General features: G+C 37.3%; 1 protein-coding gene across 2 annotated transcripts in view; it reads right to left on the bottom strand.

Moving 5' to 3' along the window:
• The window catches only part of Thbs4 (thrombospondin 4), a 205356-nt gene that overhangs the window by 68601 nt on the left and 119725 nt on the right, over positions 1-17030 (bottom strand). The window contains exon 2 of one of the 2 annotated variants that reach the window (XM_063258424.1): positions 9169-9288. The exons of the other annotated variant lie outside the window; for it this stretch is intronic. The gene's annotated coding sequence lies outside the window, so the exon portion shown is untranslated. The remainder of the gene's footprint in view (positions 1-9168; positions 9289-17030) is intronic. 2 annotated transcript variants of the gene reach the window in all.

Here is a 17030-nt window from a genome sequence, read left to right as displayed (position 1 = left end):
GTTCATCTCTAACAAACTAACAGCCAACATCATACTGAATGGACAAAAAGTGTAAGCTTTCACTCTAAATTCAGGAACAAAACAAGATGTCCATAATCACCACTCCTGTTCTATATACATCTGGAAACATTAGCTAGAACAATTAGACAAGAAAGAGAAATAAAAGGAATAGAATAGGAAAGGAAAAAATTAAACTATCACTATTTGTACATAAAATGATACTCTACACAGAAGACCCCAAAAGCTCCACCAAAAACTTTTAGAATTAATAAGCAAATTCAGTAGCATAGCTGGATACAAAATCAGCACTCACAAAAACAGCATTCCTCTACACAAATAACAAATTCACTGAGAAAGAAATTATAGAAAGACTCAACCAAAAAAGAGAATGGGAGGCCAGTCTCCCTAATAAACATAGTTGCAGAAATCCTCAAGAAAATACAAGCAAATACCCTTCATAGTATCAGCCAAAAAATCAAATATTTAGAAATCAGTCTAACAAAGTAAGTAAAAGATCTATAGATTGAAAATTAGACTACTCTGAAAAAAAGAGAGAGCAGAAGATATCAGAAAATGGAAAGATATCCCTTGCTCTCAGGGATCAAAGAACAAACATAGTGAAAATGGCCATACCCCTAAAATTGTTATATGGACTTAATGTAATCCTGAGCAAAATACCATTCGCATACCTTACACATACAGAGAAAACATTTCTAAAATTCATTTGGAAACAGAAGAGACCTTGAATAATAAAAACAACAAAGGCAGGGAAAGAGGCATCACAATTCCTTTTTTAAAAATTTTTATATTTAAGAGAATAAAACAGAACAGAACAGAAAAGAACAATACAAGCAACACAGTACTTCAAAACAAGACAACAGGAAATCAATAGTTGCTACCATAATGTCTCTTGCTTTCTTCAAAATAGTTGTCCATACCTTCACACACAATAAAATCAAACAAAACAAAATGCTATAAAATGAATCAAAATAAATGAATGAAAGCATTATGGGACTTCAAAACAAGACAATAGGAAATCGACAGTGGCTACCATAATGTCTCTTACTTTCTTTGAAATAGTTGTCCATACCTTTACACACAATAATATCAAACATAACAAAATATTATAAAAACAATCAAAAAAAGGAAAGCATTACAAGGACTTCAAAGCCAGATAATATGAAATAAGCAATGGTTACTATAATGCCTCATTTTCTTCAAATCAGTCATCCATACTATTGTACATAGTAAAATCAAATAAAATAAAAGAATAAAAACATTATAGGACTTGAAAACAAGATGATAGGAAATCAGCAGTGGCTACCACAATGTCTCATTTTCTTGAAAATAGCTGTTCATACCATCACACATAGTAAAATAAAAAAAAATAAAACCAATTAAGCAAAAGAATGAAAGCACTATAAAACTTCAAAACAAGATAATAGGAAACCAACTGTGATTACCATAATACATCCCATTATGTTGAAAATAACTACCCATACCATCAGAACCAGTAAAATCTAACAAAACAAGACAGAACAAAACCAAAGCAGCAATACAAGAGTTCAAGACAAGACAATGAGAAATTAACAGTGGTTACCACCTTCCCCTCCTAGCTGGTTTCTCCCCAATCACTTTTAAAATACCCATTGTGGGTTTTTTTTTTTTTTGGATCCCATTAACTTCTTCTGGTTTTTATGGTAGGGTTCAACTATCTGAGTTAGTTTTTCAGGGTACATTAATCTGGGTTAGAAACTGTTTTCTTTTAGGATTTGAAGAACTTCAGTCTCAACTCTTCTTGACTTGATAGTTTGTTTGTGTTGACAAGTCTGCCATGATTCTGGTTGCTTTTCCTTTATAGGTGATCTGTTTCTTTTCTCTAACAGTTTTCAATCTTCTGTTCTTGTGCTGAATTTCTGGGATCTTGATCTGGGTGTATATTTACTTTGGTTATTGTAGTTGGAGTTCTGTATGCCTTACCTGTATGTCAGATCCTTTTCCCATGTTTGGGAAGTTTTCTGCTATTACTTCTGTAAATGGTCTGGTTCTTTCATTTGTGTTGAACCCTGCTTCTTCACTGATACCTATCACTCTTAAATTATATTTCTCTGCATCATCTTTCAGCTGTTGAATTGCTATTTTCTGGTTCTTTGTTATTTTTAAGAGATCTTTCCTTTCACAATCACCAGCAGTGATCCTATCTTCAAGGTTTGAAACTAAATAGTTTCAAAAATTAAAAATTTAGTGTCTTTCAAGTGGTTTTGCTAGCTTTCAGTTGACTTCATAATTTCCTGGATTTTTTTTTTGAATCTGTTTCATGCATTGTGATTCCTTTCCATATTGTTCATTCAAAGTTTCCATCATTTTCCTATGCTCTTCTTTTGTTTAATCTAAGTCTCCTTTGGGTATCGTGAGCAATTCTTTCATTAAGTTTGTGATTTTTTTCTCTTACCTGAGACAGTATCTCTGATCTGATTACTTTCATAGTGTCATGATGTTTTTTTCTTTACTTTAGCTGTTATCCTTTCAGAGATTTCATGTGTGTGACTTCCATTTTATCCCATGACTGTATCATCTACACTTGTTTTATGTGGGCTGGAGGTCTGAGATTGCCTTTTGCTACTTCATCTTGATATTCTTCCTGGTTCCTCCCAACAAGCTGGTGGGGTCTCAGGCACTTCTTACATTGGCTGTCCCTCCCTGGAGCAGGGGGATGGGAAAGGCATCTGGCTTCTTCTGATTCTAGGTTTACAAGAAGGTTATCAGAGCATGGGGAGGGCTTCTCCTGACCTGTGTAGCTACACTGAGGCTTCCTGAATAGCCAGAGTTGTGTGGTGAGGGGCTGCTTCTTTTAGCCTGTGTGTCTACACCAGGACTCCCATGATACTGGCAGGCACACAGGAGTGTGTTTGTTTGATTCTCCTGGTGGGTGATGGCTGCCTGAAGTAAGCAAGGGCCTCCAGAGGTGGTCTGTGGTGTACAGGATTTACAGGGCTGCATATCCCTGCTCCTGCTGTCTGTTCACAGGAAGCAAGTCTTCTAATGGCATTGGCCATCAGATGGAGGTGGATTGACATCACAATTCCTGACTTGAAATTATACTAAAAATCTACTGTGATAAAATCAGCATGGTACTGGCAAGACAACAGATCTGAGGATAAATGGAATGTATTAGAAGATGCAGACACAGCTACACACAAACTCAACCAATTTACTTTTGGCAAATAGGCCAAACATGCTTGCTCAAACAAAGAAAGCCTCTTTAATAAATGGTGCTAAAAACCTGACTTACCACTTGTCAATGACTAAAACTAAACCCATGTCTATCACTACTAAAGTCAAGATGAATCAAAGATCTGAATATTAAAACAGAGACACTAAATATACTGGAAGACAAAGCAGGTACACATTTTGAAAACATAGGGATAGGCAGAGGGTTCATGAGCAAAAACCAAATTTTGCAGGAAATATTTCAAAGGATTAACAATTATGATCTCATCTTATTAAAGAACATTTGCACATCCAAAAAAATCACCAACAGAGGGAAAAGACAACCCACAGAGTGAGAAAAAATTTAGCCAACTGTTCCCCCAAACAAATGAATTCCATCTAGAACATATGAATTGAAGAAAATCAGACTCTCCAAATTCAAAGACCCAGTCCAAAATATGGGCAACTGAGGTAAATATGCGCTTCTCAGATGAAGAAGCATAAATGGAAAATAAATATATGAATAAATGTTCATCTCTGATCATTCAAGAAATGAAAATTAAAGCAACACTGAGATTGCATCTGACTCCAGAAAGAATGGCTATCATTAAGATACCAACCAGTAACAAATACTGGTGGGGCTGTGGGGGAAAACAAACCCTTTTTCACTGATTGTGGGAGTGTAGGTAGGTAGAACCACTGTGGAAATTGTATACAGATTCCTCAAAAAACTAGGATTAGAGGTTCCATTGGATCCAGCTATTCCCCTTCTGGGTATTTTCACTGAAGAATTAACACAGTACCACAGAAGTATATGTGCACCTAGTTTATAGCTGCACAAATTGTAACTACTAGTCTTACAAACAGCCCAAATGCCCATCAACTAAGGAATGGATGAAAAATCTGGTATTTTTACATAGTGGGATATTACTCAGCCATAAAGAAGGATAAATAAATTGGAGGTTTTTATAGCTAAATGGATGCAAATAGAGGCCATACTTATAAGTGAAATAAATCAGACTCGCATGTGTAAACACTGTATGAAACAGTAGATGCAAAATCTATACCAGATATCATAAAAGGGAAAGAAACTTCACAAATAATTGTGATTGAACTTCCATATAAGTTGTAATAAAACTTCTGCTTTTAGAAGGTTAATGAGAAGATCTGGCTTGAATCATCCTTCTTGCAAAAACAACCAAAAATCCTGAGTGGAAAACACTTTTGAAATTAGATGAATTATTTAGCTGGCAAGACATCAAGAAATTCAAGACCAAACATAAAATGGAAGACTAAGCCTTATGATGTAAACAAGTACCAGAGCTAGATTTCTCCTCAAGGGATCTGGTAAAACATGGGACCTGATGCTTCTGTTTAACAACATCAGGGGCTGTAGGCATGCTTTAGAAACCTAAGAATCTCACGGAAAAACTCCCATGTAAAGCAGAGACCTCACAGAGTCACTCCCTCAAGTTAAGGGAGGATTAGGAGGAAAGCCTCTGTTAGGAAGGGCAAAACCAGTAAATGTGCCTGTCTTGATCTTTGTTATGTATGGTTTTGCTTGTGTTTTTGCACTGTTCCGCAAAATTTAAAATTTGGAATAACTTGAGCATATCAAACACTATGGAAAATTCAGAGATAAAATATGAAGAATAGTTCTCCTTGAATCACCTATTTTTCTTCTGTATCTACCCTAAACCCATGTTGGTAGCTGTCCAGTTACAGCTACACAGGTGCATGTTTATGTGTCAGCATGCAGATAAATATCCACAGCTTGTTTCTGTTTGTTAGTAAATTATAAGCATAAGAAACTTTAGCCTTCAATAATTGAAAACCTATTTCATAGAAGAAATACATCCCATATACTCATAATATCATCTCATCTAGGAAGAGTAAAAATTCTAATTCTCTTGTCTCCCCCTCAAAATCCAGACATAACTGCTTTGAATTTGATTCACTGTTCTATCTCTTAATATAGAAGGCTGTCTTCCTGTATATGTGTGTGTGTGTGTGTGTGTGTGTGACAGAGAGAGAGAGAGAGAGAGAGAGAGAGAGAGAACACACAAAAGAGGGAATGACTTTTCTGAAGAATTTTTTGTCTTTTTGAAACAGGATCTCACTATGCAGTTAAGATTGGCCTTGAGCTCACTTTGAAGCCCAGAAGCCCAGATCTCAAACTTGCAACAATCCTCCTGACTCAGCCTCCCAAGTGCTGGAATTACAGGCATGTACCACCATGTTCCATAGGTTTTCTGAAGGAATTAAGGTATGTAGAATGTCTGTACTCTGCCTTACATTATAAAGTTGACAAATTGTTTCTACTGTTAGATTCAGGTTAAATATTTTTGTCAAGAATACTTCTCAAATAATGGTGTTCTTGTACTTTGTAGACTTAGATTTATATTACTATGTAGTGTGAAAAAAATATGAAATAGAGAACAGTTAGCAGCCATAGCCAGTTGAAGTGAAAGGAACATATTTCCAGAGGACACAATTTTTTTTAAAAAAAAAAGCAAAACCGAAAAAAGGAAAAAAAAAGCAGGAAATTGACACTGGTTAATATATTGCATATTGTTATATTAGAAGTAGTTGTTCAGGTTACAAGACTTAGGCACAAAAATGATCAATAAAGCAATGGAAGCATAAATTATCCTTTTGGTTAAACTAGCAAAGATTAGTAGTATAGTTATCTGTTATATATACACACACACACACACACACACACACAATATTTTCCCTTCTTCCTTTTCTCATTTCCCCTAATTGTTCTTTCCTTTTGAGCACTTTCCCTCTTTTTCATTATCACAGTATCTGTTATACATTTTGGATCTTATTACTCATTCAGTTTTTTACTTATTATTTTACACTAGGGAAATGATATAGTATTTACAAATGTAAGTTTGATTTCACTGATTTCACTTATGAGTATAATCTCATAAGTGAAATAAGTTGCCTCCATTTATCTATGAAACCCTCAAGATTATTCTTCTTTATATCTGAGTAATATTCCATTGTATAAAAATGTCACATCTTTTTATCCATTCTGCAGTTGATGGGCATTTGTGTTGTTTCCAAGAGTTAGCTATTACAAATTGTGCTGCTACAAACATGGGTGCACACATATTGCTGAAGCATGATGCTTTTAGTTTTTCTGTGAAAATACCTAGAAGGGAAATAACTGGATTGGATGAGACTTCCAATCCCAGTTTTTTGAAAAATCTCTACACTGATTTCCGTAGTGGTTGTACCAGTCTACATTTCCACCAAGAGTGTAGAAGTGCTCCTTTCTCCCCACAGCCCTGCCAACATTTGTTATGAGTTGATTTCTAGATGGCAGCCATTTTTTCCTGGTGTGAGCTGAAATCTCAATGTTGTTTTAATTTGCATTTCTTGAATGATCAATGATGGTGAACATTTCTTCATATATTTATTTGCCATTTGTATTCCTTCTCCTCAAAAGTACATATTCATCTCAGATGCCCATTTTTGGACTGAGTCTTTGATTTGGGGGGGCTTGATGTTTTTCAATTCTTTATATGTTCTAGATTTTAGTCCTTTGTCTGCGGGACAGCTGGCTAAAATTTTTTTCATTCTGTGACTTTTCTTTTCATTTCGGTGGTGATTTCTTTGATGTGCAAAACCTTTTGAATAATAATGAGATCCTATTTTTTTGAATCTTTGAAGTACTTCCTGTGCAGTTTGTGTTTGTTCAAGAACTGTTTGGCCACCTCTATGTCTCCAAGACTTTTATGTACCTTGTCTTGCAATAATTTTTTTTCTATTTTAATATTTAGGTTTTTGATCCATTTTGACTTTAGTGTAGTGCATGATGATAGACATGTGTCTAGTTTCTTTCTTTCTTTTCTTTTTTTTTTTTTTGTCTTTTGCCTTTTTATCGGTACCAGTGATTGAACTCACAACTGCCTGCTTGCAAGGTAGGTGCTTATGCCACTGAGCTAAATCCCCAGCCCCAACATGTGTCTAGTTTCAATCTTCAGCATGTAGAAAGCCAATTTTGCCAGGACCATTTCTTAAAGAGGCTACCTTTCAGTGAACATGTTTATCCCTTTGTCACAGAAAAGGTAGCTGAGTATCTTTGTAGGTGTACCTGCATATTATCACCTGTTTCATTGGTCCTTAGGTCTGTTTCTTTTTTTTCACCAGTACAGTGCTCTGTATTTAGCAGTGCAGCTAGATACAAAGTCAACACTCAAAAATCAATAGTATTCCTGCATACAAACAACAAACAGAGAGAAATTATGGGAATAGCACCTATCACAATAGCACCCCAAAAATGAAATACTTTGGAATCAACCTATATGTTGAAAACTGTAGTATTCTAAAAAAGAAGACTGAAAAGGATGTAAGAAAATGGAAAGATATTCCTTGTTCTTGAATAAGAAGCAACATAGTAAAAAATGGCCATACTCTCAAAAATGTTGTACAGGGTTAATTCAACCCTGATCAAAATGCCATTTACATGCCTCACAGATCTAGACAAAATATTCCTAAAATTCATTTGGTCACAGAAGTGACCTAGAATAGCAAAGGCAATCTGGGGCACCAAAGGCAAGGCAGGAGGCATCACAATTCCTGACTTGAAATTATGCTACAAAGCTACTGTGATAAAATCAGCACAGTACTCTGTTAGTCTTTTGAGGGAGTTTTTGGGGTCTTCTACGTAAAGTGTTATGTCATTTGCACCTAGCGGTAATTTAACTTATTCCTTTCTTATCCTTATTCTTTTTATTTCTCTTTCTTGTCTAATTGCTCTGGCTAGCATTTCCAGAGCTATATTGGATAGGAGTGTTGATTGTGGACATTCTTGTCTTTTTCCTGATTTTAGAGTGAAAGCTATCAATTTTTGTCCAATTAGTATAATGTTTGGTATTGGTTTATCGTAGATGGCTTTTATCTGATTTAGGTAGATACCATCAATTCTGAGTTCCTGGGAGGGTTTTTATAATGAACCAGTGTTGGACTTTATCAAAAGATTTTCTGCATCTATTGAGATGATCATGGGATTTTTGTATTTTGCTACGCTAACATGGTGTATTACATTTTTTGATTTGCATATCTTGGGGATCCCTGCATTACTGGGATAAATTCAACTTGGTTATGATGTATAATCTTCTCAATAATTTGCTGCATTTTATTTGCCAGTATTTTACTGAGAACTTTTGCATCGATGTTCATTAGGGAAATTGGCCTATACTTCTCCTTTTTGGTTTGGTCTTTCTCTGGTTTTGGTATCAGAGTTAATATTTGCCTCTTAGAATGAGTGAGAAAAAATTGCTTCTTTTTCAATTTCATTGAAGAGTAGAGGGGTATTGGCATTAAATTTTCCCTAAATTTCTTATAGAATCCATGATGATCTAGGCTTTTCTTTGTTGCTAAGTTTTTAATCACATTTTCAATTTCAGTAGCTGACTTTGGGTTACTCAAAACTGTTATACTTTCTTGTTTCAGCTTTGGTAATTCATACATTTCTAGCAATCTGTTCATTTGCTCTATGTTTTCTAGCCAATGTGAGTAAAGGATTTTAAAGTAGGTGTTCCTGATCATCTGAATTTCCATGGAGTCTGTAGTAATTTCATGCTTTTCATTCCTTATTGCATAAATTTGAGTTTTTTTCTTTCTTTTTCTTGACAATTTAGGAGACAGGTTTATAAGTTTTGTTTATTCTTTCAAAGAACCAACTCAAATCTGGGGAGCTGAGACCACACAAAGTGAGTTGCAGCACACAGGCATGTGGAAAGTTTAATACCATCGCTCCCAGCAGTTAAGTGCCCTCCCAGCTTTCAGACACACTGGGCTAGGCTTGGGAGGTTTCCGAGAAGACCACGTCCAGACACCTTCATTCAATCAGGGGAGCTTAGGGCACGAGGTGAGTTCCAGCTCATCAGTGCTAGCCCAGGGAGAGCTTTGGACCATCACCCAAAGTGTTTAATGGCCTACCCAGCTTCCTGGAACACTGGAGGTGTCACAGGAGGTCAATAGCAACCTCCATGGAGTCCCAGGAGCTGATGGTGTAGGAGGCAATTTCCAACACGCCAAGGGGAAACTCAAGAACATCACCTGAAACATAGAAATATAGGAAAATGACAAAATGAAACACCAAAATGCAATCTCAAACCTACAGCCCATCCCAAGAAAGCCTAGGAGCGATGTACATAGAAGAAAATACATGTCATACACCTGAAATACCTGAAATAATAGCAACTGAAATAAGGAAGCAACTCTAGGAAGCATTAAAGGAATTCAAATTAGAAATGATCTCCCAGATAAAAGAAGAAATGATAAAAGTAAGGAAAGAGATGCTGAACACATCGAGAGAAGACACAGTTAAAAAATTAGAGAAGTGGCGCTCTGAGCACAGATGGCAGATAGATAACAGCTGGCTACAGAGACTCCCTGAGATAGTCAACTTAGAATTCAACATAATACAGCATGGGGAGCCCCAAACAGAAGGAGATGGATTCTCTCATCCCAGGAAGAAACTAAGGTGAGAAGAACCAGTCAAATATACAGCCCCAGTGCTATTATTGGAACTGCTAAAGGTTCAGTGCTCCTGTCACAGCAGGCAAATTGCCAAGCCATCCAAGACCCCACCACTTAGACTCACTGGAGGTGCAGGCACACTGAGGTTGGGAGTCGGCTAGCTGAACAGAGAACTGAGCTGGAGGGGAGTCTGCATCAGTCTGTGATAAGTGATGGGAATAGAGTCATTCCACTGAAAGGGGGGCTCTGGCGGACGACATTCTGGGACCAGGCAGAAAGGACTGGCAAGCCACTGGCAGCAGTGACTTCAGTCAGCTGTTCCCTTCCTGAATGGGATTGGTGGAGTGAGCGAGGACTGGGTCATGTGACCTGGCTGAGACCCAATAGGTATCCCAAATCAAATCCCTATGGTGGTGGCCCACACTAATGCAGTGAAGCCTCAGAAGTTTGACTGAGCCAGAGGGGACATGGCATAAAATAATACACTGCAGGCCTCAGCAGCTCAACTGATCTGGAGGGGAAGGGCCAGCATATGCTGCCCTTGTTTGCAACTCACCAGCACACTGCAGTGGGAAGGGTCACCTAGCCAGAATGCTTCAGAAGAATTGTAACCAACAAAGAAAGAAACTGGGGCCTCCTGGAAGAAACAAAAAACATGGGAAGAGGAAGCAACAAGAAAAAGCCCCCAGGTCCTAAGTATGAGAACATAGACCCAGGACAGGTAAATACAAAGGAGAATGAGAACAGCAAACAAGCAATATCAGACACGACACCAGTGGACATAAAAAGATATATTCGGGACCTCATAGATGAGTTCAACAGTGAAATATTTAGCCAAGTAAAGCAAGATATAAGAAGACTAATAAAAGTGATACTAAGTACCCATCAAGCAGACACAGACAGAAAAAGGGAGGAACTCAAACAAAGGAAAGAACCATTTGGTGAAGAATATAAAAAAATACAGAATACATGAAGCAGCTTCAAAGAGATTACCAGAAATTAAAAACTCTATGAAAAGATGGCAAATCAGCTTGAAAGAAACTAAGGATAGATAATCGAAACTGGAGGGACAGTTCTGCACTGTGGGATTATGAAAGGAAAAACTTTTTAAAAATAACAAGGAAACAAGCAGTAACAATATAAAGACTGGAAGATGACAAGAGGATTTATAACTTAATAATAAAGAACGTGAATGAAGAAGCAGGGGTACAAACAATGGAACTACAAAGGCTATTCACAGAAATAATTAAGGAAAACCTCCCAAACATAGGAAAAGGAAATGATATTCTGATATATGAGGCATGCAGAACTCCAGCCACCCACAACCAAAACAGAACTACACCAGGCATATAATAATCAAGATCCCAGAAATTCAATATAAGAACAGAATATTAAAAGCTACTGGAGATAAGAAACAGATAGCCTATAAAGGAAGGCCCATAGAATAACGGCAGATTTCTTGACCAAACCATCAAGTCAAGAAGAGCTTGGAGTGAAATATTCCACCCTGGAAAGAAAATAACCTCCAACCCAGATGGATATACCCTGTAAAACTGTCTCTAGAAATTAATGGAGAAACAAGATACTTCCAAGACAAAGAGGAACTTGGGAAATTTGCAACCACCAATCCTACTCTACAGAGAGTACTGCAGGGCATTCTAGAGAGAGAAAAGTACTAGGATGCCAGGAATAGTGGCAGAGAGGCCTCAATAAATGGAGCAGAAAATAGAATAAAGAAGATAAGCAGACAACTGATGGCAAAAAAAGAGCATAACAGAAATGAGGCAGAGAAAGTTGGTTATAATCTCTAATATAGATGGCCTTGATACACTAAATTTAAAAAAATGAACCACACATGGTTAGATCAGGAGGCAAAGTCCATGGAGATGCTATTTAAAGCAAATATAATTAACTTGAAAAAGAGTACATGGGATCAAAAAAATGGTGGCTTGCTAGGGGGGTGGATGCAGAGTCTCTGTGGAGAAATCAGATCAGATGCTAGAATATGACAACACGGAGAGGGCCACACAAATGGATAATGATTCTTATTAACCAAGGTGGTAATTAAAGGGAAAAATAAAACTAGGAAGAGGAAGGAAAAGGGCAGGTGGAGAGCTGAAGCCCAACACACTCAATAAGACCTGTTTGATGCTGTACTAGGTGCCTTGGAGGATCCAAGGTCACACTGAGACTGCAGCTGCTGATAATGGGAGTCTGTGAATCCGGGGCCTTCATGGGAAGATGCTGTGCAGTGAGCAGTTGATCCAAGGGGAAGAGCTATATTAGCTGTCAGTGACAGCTGGAAATTGGGAATTGGGGCCCCACAAAGCAGCCAGAGCCACTTGGCCAAGCAGGAGGAGACTGAGAAGCTCCTGGGCTCCAAGGCCAGACACTGCACAGTTTTCTGACCAAACCATGCTGTGCTGGGACTGCTGTAAAGATACGTGCATCGTGCAATGGATCCAAGAGGAAGATCTGCATTGATTCCCAGTGAGTGCTAGGAACTGGGTCCCATAGCTGCTGTCATTGGCTGGAGGACATCTTGGAAGTGGTCAAAGTCAGGCACTGCAGCAGCATCAGTGACACAAAGAGGACTGGGGGAGAACATCTTGGAATTGGGCAGAGCCTGGCACAGCTGTGATGTCAGATAGTCACCGATGGCACAGAGAGGTCTGGTGGAGGACAGCTTGGAGTTGGGCAGAGCCTGGCACCGCCATGACATCAGTCAGCTGCCCCTGGTGCAAAGAGAACTGGCAGGGTCTGCTGGGGCTGAGCTATGCCTCTGGTTGGGACCAAATAAGCAGGTACAAAATTGTCACAACTCTGTGACATCCACATGGTACAGCCTTACTTGCAGATTGACTGGCACAGAACCTTGAGGCTAGCCTGCACCGTCCTTGCACCCCTGTGTGTACCTCAGATAACAGCAAATTGGGGAGGGCAGCAAAAACTCCAGACAGCATGCTTTGGAAAGACCCTAAGCAATACGGAGAGGGCCAGAGACACCCAGGGCACACAAGTCTGGAAGAAACCAGAAACATAACAAGAGATAGAAATTAAAAAAATCTCCAGCTGCCAAACCTGGGAAAATAAGCCCAGAGGAAGTAAATACAGAAGAGAACCAGTGCAGTAACCATCCAACACTAGACACAGCAACAGCAGACATAAAGAAATACCTTCATGACCTCATAGATGAATTTAAAACTATACTTCTGATCCAAGTAAGGCAAGATATAAAAAGATTAATTAAAGAAATGATAAGCCCCTCCCAAGAGAACACAGTAGGAAAAATGGAGGAAATCAGAAAACAAAGAGAAACCTCTGATGAAGAATTTAAAAATAACCTAGAATACATGAAACAGATCCAAAGAGATTAGCAGGAAACTAAAAACTCCATTGAAAACTGACAAAATGCCATGACAGAAACTAAAGTTAGCCTTTTGAAACTTGAAGAGAGGTTTATGATACATGATCAGGAAAGAAAAGACCTCTTAAAAATAATGAGGAACCAGAAAGAAACAATTCAAAGGCTAGAAGATGACAAAGGGATTCATAACTAAAGAATAAAGCACATGAGTGAGGAAGCAGGAGTAACCAAAAATGAACTACAAAGAATATTCACAGATATATTAAAGGAAAACTTCCCAAGCATAGGAAAAAGAAATGATATCCAGATCATGAGGCATATAGAACTCCAGCCACATACAACCAAAATAATCTACACTCAGACATATAATAATCAAGATTCCAGAAATCCACCAAAAGAACACAATACTAAAAACAGCCAGGGAAAAGAAACAGATTACCTACAATGGAAAAATTATCAAAATAACAACAGACTTATAAACACAAACTCTCAAATCAAGATGAGCCTGGGGAGAAATAGTCCAAGACCTGAAAGAAAATAATTTGCAACCAAGACTGATGCGCCCAGAAAAACTCTCTCTCAAAATTAATGGAGAAATAAGATATTTCCAAGACAAGGAGGAACTGTGGGAGTTCATGGCCACTAACCCAGCCCTACAAGAATGCTGAAGGACATTCCTGAGAGAGGGAGGAAGGGATACGAGGATTCCAGCAACAGTGGCAGAGAGGCCTCAATGAACAGGGCAGACAGTAGAATGAGGGGGTAAGGTGGAAAATTATAGCAGTAAAGTGGAGTAGCAGACACGAGGCAGAGACAGTAAGCTGTAATCTTTAATATAGATAGCCTTGATACACTAAAACTTACAAAAAAACCCAGGCAGAGTAGATTAGGAGGCAGGCTCCATCGAGATGCTCTGAACACTCAACCCAAAGGAGGGTTAATAAACTGAAAGTCAAAGATGAGAAAGCAAAGCTATATATGTGACAGGAAACCAGAGAGAAATAGAGACAACTCATCTAGCAGCCACAGATAGATTGGAAAGCTATGACACTTTTGGGCAATGTAGAACTACACAGCTGGAAGGAAGGGAAAAAAAGGAGTACAGCTCAAGATCAAACTCAGGGGTAAAAAGTTTAAGCAACACTCAGATAGACAATGGGCTGGCCCCCTAATCTAAAAACTAAAGGGGCTAGTGAGACCCAAAGCATACAAAGCATCCTGAGAAGGGGAAAGGTGAAAAATAGCCTTAAAAAAGAAGGCAGAGATCATTGCTAATAGTGTATCAGGATTTAAAAGTCACAGTAGTCTTATCGCTCTGTTTAGTGTGATTTTATTTTGCTCTGGTCTGTCCACTCATATCAGATTTGAGGGCACAGACATCTAACTCAAAAATAGCAGGTGATACCATGGTAACTATCCTTAATTTGCTATTAGCTTAAACTGAAACCTTGTATTATTTACATTGTCTTAATATGACTGATCTTATTTGAATCCGGTTTAGACTGCAGTATTGCTTTAGCTGATTTTATTAGAATTTGGTATGCTTGATAGTATCAAGTCTAAAAGTAGAGGCAACTACTCTGAAGATGACAAGATATAAAAGATATCCATACTGGTTTTGATTATTAACTGCTCTCAAGTCCTACAATGTTTTCAAAGTTGTGTTTTTATAAAAATAGCTATATAATACAATGCTTAACTATATTAAACCTGATGATGTAGATAAGTCTATTGAAAATAACAAAAGAAAGCATGGTAACTATGGTAGATCACCTAATATTGTGGTCTTATGTGTTTTTTTCATTGCATGTTTTTCTAGGAATTTGTTTTGTTGTCTTGTTATGATCTGTTTTTCCACATAATACAGAAAGGATAGATATACATGTAGAAATTCACACATGGGAAGAATTTGTTAAACTATTTATAGGAACAGATTATATAATGCAAGAAGTAATGAACAGATACTCTGAAGAAGAAAAGATACTAAGAAACCCAATGCTAGTTCTGTAACATTATGATATAAAATCTAGCAATACTGATATTCACTGTTCAGAGTGATATTAGTCTAGTCTCTTAAGTTCAATTTCAGCATATGTAAATATAAGGACAGTTACTACTAAGAGAATGAGAAACATTATGGTAGTCATTATGGACTTCCCCAATGTCAGATCTTGAAGACCTAAAAACCCTTCATCATCCTTATCAGCCAAATCATACATAATGATTTGATTAGCTCTGTAATGTGCAGTATGTATTCAATGTGTGCAAAGACAGAGACAACTATTTGGAAGAAAACTAGAGACAATAAGATAGACAGTGAAGATCTCCAGTGGACTTGCTTTGCAATCTGTCTTTCTTTAAATTGTTCCTTTATGAACTGTTTTTGTTCTGTTTTGATATGTTTAATCTTACCCTCTTTAAGATTAAAAAAAGTGTGTAGGACTGATAACCATATTACTAAGGTTTTTTTTTTTTTTTTTTTTTGTCTTTTTCCTTTTCATTGGTACCGGGGATCGAACTCACGACTGCCTGCTTGCAAGGCAGGTGCTTATGCCGCTGAGCTAAATCCTCAGCCCCTTTATTACTAAGTTTTTGTTGGATCATTGAGCAGAACTGTTGGCAGTGTCACTATTTGAATGTCACTTTGTATGCTTTAACTTTGTAACCTGAACAACTATTTCTAAGATTACAGTATGTAACTTATCAACTAGTGATCTCTTACTGTTTATTTTTCTGTAATTCTGTATTATTTGTACGCCTTTTCTCCATGTTTTTCTGTTTCTTTTTCTATAAATAATAATAAAAAAAGAAAAAGAGTATATGGACTGAAAATCAAATGTGAGAAAACAATGCTCTAGGTGACCAATAACCAGAGAGTAATAGGGGCAACTAGACCAGTATTTGTGGATAGATTGGAAAGATGGGCTTTAATTGGTAAAGGAATACAACTAGATGTCAAGTCCAGGAGGGAGAATGTTTGGAACCACTTAGGTAAATAGCAGGTTATCCCCCCCTCTCAATTTAAAACCAAGGGTATTGGTGAGACCCAAAAAACCACAGTGCACACTGGGGGAGTGAAAGGGAAGGAATAATCTTAAAATAGATGGCAGAAGATATTGTTAATAGTGTATCAGGATTTAAACCCATATTACTTGCACTGCTCTGTTTAGATAGAATTTATTCTGTCTCAGTTTGTCTACATGCACTAGATCTGAGGGCACAGACAGCTATCCCAAAAATATCAGGATAAAGCACAGTAATCATCTCTAATTTCCTATTCACTTAATCTGGAGCACTGTATAACTTATACTGCTTCATCATAACAGATCTTAGTTAAATCTGGTTTGTTTGATTGCTATTTGGTATTGACAGATTTTATTCAAAATTGTTATGATTGATATTATCAAGTCTGAGAATATAGGCAACTACAGTGAAGATGATACCCATTCTGGTTTGATTACTAATTATTTTTGTAGTTTTGCACCATCTACAAAGTTGTGCTTTTATTAATACTATTCGGTACTGATATATTCAACTATACTATGTCTGATGATATAGCCAATTTTGTTGAAGATAACAAAAGACAACACTGTAACCATGGGAAAACTCCTTGTATGTGGCTTTATATGTCTTTTTTGTTTTATGTGTTTATAGGAATATGTTTTGTTTTGTTCTGCTTTGTTTTGTTTCTCCTTCTAATACAGAAAGGATAGATATACATGTTAATGTTCATGCATGCTTACAACCTATAAACAGTTTACGAGAACTGATCTTATGACACATGATGAAATGAACAAATACTTTGAAGAAAAAAAGACATTAAAGTACCCAGTGCTGATCCTAGAGTGTCATGATGTGAAATCCAGCAATACTATTATTCTTTGTTCAGAGTAATTTTAGCCTGATTTCCATTTAATCTTGACATAAATAAAGATATGGATAACTGCACGCA

The sequence above is a fragment of the Cavia porcellus genome, unplaced genomic scaffold (assembly GCF_034190915.1).
Source record: "Cavia porcellus strain 051 isolate PalLab524CR breed Dunkin Hartley unplaced genomic scaffold, mCavPor4.1 scaffold_11, whole genome shotgun sequence".
Taxonomy (NCBI): Eukaryota; Metazoa; Chordata; class Mammalia; order Rodentia; family Caviidae; genus Cavia; species Cavia porcellus.
This window is presented reverse-complemented; position numbering and strand designations above follow the sequence as displayed.